The sequence below is a fragment of the Pelobates fuscus genome, chromosome 1 (assembly GCF_036172605.1).
Source record: "Pelobates fuscus isolate aPelFus1 chromosome 1, aPelFus1.pri, whole genome shotgun sequence".
NCBI classification, from domain to species: domain Eukaryota; kingdom Metazoa; phylum Chordata; class Amphibia; order Anura; family Pelobatidae; genus Pelobates; species Pelobates fuscus.
In genome coordinates this window covers 238,245,387-238,248,992 of record NC_086317.1, presented here as the reverse complement: position 1 = coordinate 238,248,992, position 3,606 = coordinate 238,245,387, and the positions used below count along the sequence as shown (strand labels likewise).

The 3,606-nt window shown below is 37.8% G+C and overlaps 1 long non-coding RNA gene across 1 annotated transcript; it reads right to left on the bottom strand.

The window, feature by feature from the left end:
- Positions 1 to 1,413: 1,413 nt before the first annotated feature.
- LOC134592480 (uncharacterized) lies at positions 1,414 to 2,269 on the bottom strand. Its single transcript, XR_010089107.1, has 2 exons — positions 1,698 to 2,269; positions 1,414 to 1,646 (listed from the first exon to the last, which is right to left on the bottom strand). It is a non-coding gene; the product is annotated as an uncharacterized LOC134592480 (long non-coding RNA).
- Between the last annotated feature and the right edge of the window lie 1,337 nt (positions 2,270 to 3,606).

Here is a 3,606-nt window from a genome sequence, read left to right as displayed (position 1 = left end):
AGTAAAGACCACTTTACATAATTTACACTGTCCCAAAAGGAATTGAAGTTTCACAAGAACAATTACTACCTTCACTTATAGATTTTACTTTTGTTAGCAGTCACTAAGTACAATTAAAGATAAACATGGATTAGAATTGCAGAGATTACAATATAAGTGATTCTGTCTGATGTTACCTGATAAGAAAAACAAACTTGAAAGCATTGCTTACATAAAACAACTCTGTGGTTGTGTTTCTGAGTTTGGATCCACTAAATGTACAATCCACTTAAATATGTAAATTCAGTGCAAAAGCCGTACTAGCAACAGAAAATGTATTTTCTAAAAAAGAAATGAAATTTAAATCACAAAAATTTGTAAAAAACTAACAGCAAATATTCATTGTAGAAAATTTTACACCCACCATCAACAACAACAACAACAATAATAATACATGTCCGACCCTTCTTGACTTCCTACCCCTGCTACAGACACCGCCCATTGTGTTCACACACAAAGAGTCTAGCGCATCATTGTTCAGCAGGCGTGCCGGGTAATAACAATAATAATAGGAAAAAATGGTCAATGTGCATAGAAGCATTGCTGTGGCATAAGGAACGCAATTACAACACAGCAGACATTTCTATACATGTACATACGTACATACACGGTGCTCAATTAAAGAACAAAATAAACACAAGAGTGACTAAGATGTGCCAGTAAAAAAGTTATTTAATTAATGGCAAAATGAGATCAGGACACCTATGTCTGGTATTAAAAATATCACTTACATTGACTCCATTATCATTATTAGCACTATATAGTGACAATATCTTCAAATTATGTAAAACTATCCAGAGAGGATAAAAAGTAACAAGTATTGACATACAAGTAATGTTGACAAATGTGAAGAGGGTCCTGCTCAAACGAGCTTACAAATCATTAATTATCCAGCAGACTAACAAGTTTATTCACTAAACACCAAAATGTTGTGAACTGGATATATCAAATTGCAAAATTCAGGCTAGATTATTCAAACTGTGTGACTACAGACTATTGTAGAGATTACCCCCACCCCCAATTAGCTATTGAAGCAATTGGATATTTTGTGAACACGTTTTCATTTAAACACTAGACTGAATGGGTCAGATCTCCAATTCAATATGTAATTCATGTTTAGTTAGAATTCAATATATTTGTCTTGTTTCCTATTGTACAGCACTGTGGAATATGTTGGTGCTTTATAAATAATCGTAATCATTCTGAATAAAAGCATTTTACTAGCTATAGTGGGGGGTGGGTCAGTATTGCTTATTCTACTATAATCTACAAACCTGTATGTAGGATCTGCTATTGTGATGCTGTTGTAACAGCCATGTGTGCAGTATTTACTTATCATAATGTCTTATTACATGCCCCTCCCCCGTGTATATGTTCACATTATAAAACAATGAAACAATAATGTTCAGAGAACTCATGTGACATGATAGTTGACAGCTATGTAAAAGACATTTTATGAGACATATTGTAATGCTAGATTGTAAGATTCTATGTGCAGGGGCACACTTACTGCATTATTGTATCTCAATTCACTCTGTCTAGGTAGGTCACCTACAACATATTGCAAAGTCTCCTGCCATGTGCATTGTCTCACCAGTTGCCCAACACTACATTCCCCCCCCTCCCCCCTCATTCCCCCCCTCATTCCCCCTCATTACCCCTCATCCCCCCTCATCCTTGAAATTTAAAATGTAGACCTGTTGTGCACAGTTTTCATTAAGGCAAACATTTTAATGTTAATCCACTCACCTTGCACATGTAAGAAATAGAATCAGAAGATACAATTATCAAAATGTTAATCCCCCTGCCCACAACCCAACCCCCCCCAGGGTTAGTCTGGGCTTTGTGTGAAAACTTAAGTGACATTAACCCTTTGTTGTTTGATGAGAATTTGGAGGTGGGGGTAGAATGTTCAAAGGGATATGCTCTGTGGGGGGAAGGGAGGGAACAGCTGTCCTGTTTAGTAGAGGAATCTGTTGTTCTTTATAAGGACAGCTTGGGTACCAGCCTATTGTGATTTGTCTTAGAAACCAGTATAGATTTATACAACTAGCCAATTTGCTACACATGACTTTGTAAGTACTGTAGTGGGCTAATGCTGTATTCCAGGATGCAAAAATGGAAAGAAAAAGTAATGAATGCTGATAAACATTCTTCTATTTGTGATTTACACACTTGTATTATAGGTCAACGTGTTACAAAGCGCTCTGCATTGGGCTAACACTAAGTTTTAAAAAATTTAAAGCAAACCAAAATAAACAAACTAGAAAAATTGGGAAAATACTTTGACCTAATTTGCAATTCTATTTTCATATCACCACAATTCACCACTTGGTGAATAAATGGGTGATATTGGAACTATTGCCACCCTGGAAAAATATAAATAAGATGTTTCTTTAAAAAAAATATTTGGGATTATTTACTAAACTTTAGATGCTTCATCCAAACAGAAAATGTGAAAGATTTGAGGAAATCTTAAATAGCACGCCATGCTGTGAAGTTGAAACTATCTGAATTCACTTGAATCAGGTCTTAAATGCTGTCAAACAAACCCTGACATTGGACGGCCTAGCTTAGAAACTGCTCTGGAGGGAAGTCCAGATTGATTTTTAAATTAATCCCAAACTAACCAAATAAGATGTCACTTAGCTGCACCAGCAGGTAACAAGATAAAATGAAAACTGACTGAGTCAGGGTGTCACCTTTCAGGAGAAGCCTTGCACTGTGATCTACTATATTTCCTCGCACAATGAGTAGCAGCACAAAGGTTAATATTATGGGTGAGTCTGTAGCTGCTTCCCCATCCCTTAGTTTGAGGGTCAATCACATTAACTAATTTCTTTCAGACTAATGACACACAGGGGGTTTAAATTTGCCAGCAAATCATACTGGGACTACGGTGCAGAGGTATAAATCCACTATGTTTTAGCCAATTAATGTTTTTTCTAGTAAGCTTTTCTCTTTTTAGTTGAATCAGATTTATATTTTTAAAGGACACTGTAGTCACCAAAACAATTACAGCTTAAAGGGAAACTAACTAACTTGTTTTCCTGGCACTATAGATTTCCCCTCTGTCAAGGCCACCCCCTGCGGCGCTAGGGGTTAATAACCACATTAGTCACTTTCCTGGGTCCAGTGCCGATGTCCCTTGGCGCTGGCTCAGCTCTGGGTCCAGTGCTGATGTCCCTCGGCGCTGGCTCAGCTCCGCCCACGTTCCTCCCCCGCTAGGTGGAGAGACCTAATGCGCATGTGTGGCAATGGCTGCTCTCGAATTAGGATCTTCCCACAGGAAAGTATTATTCAAGTTAACGGACCAAAAGTCTGTTTCAGTTCCGGAACTCCCTCTAGAGGCTGTCTGAATAATTACCTCAGAGGTAATTATTGCAGTTTATAAAAACTGCAATAAATACCACTGCAGGGTTAAAGGTGAGGAGAGTTTGCACCCACACCACTTCAATGAGCTGAAGTGGTCTGGGTGCCTACAGTGTCCCTTTAATGTAGTGGTTCTGGTGTCTATAGCCTGTCCCTGTAGGCTTATTAATGTAAACACTGCTTTTTCTTAGAAAA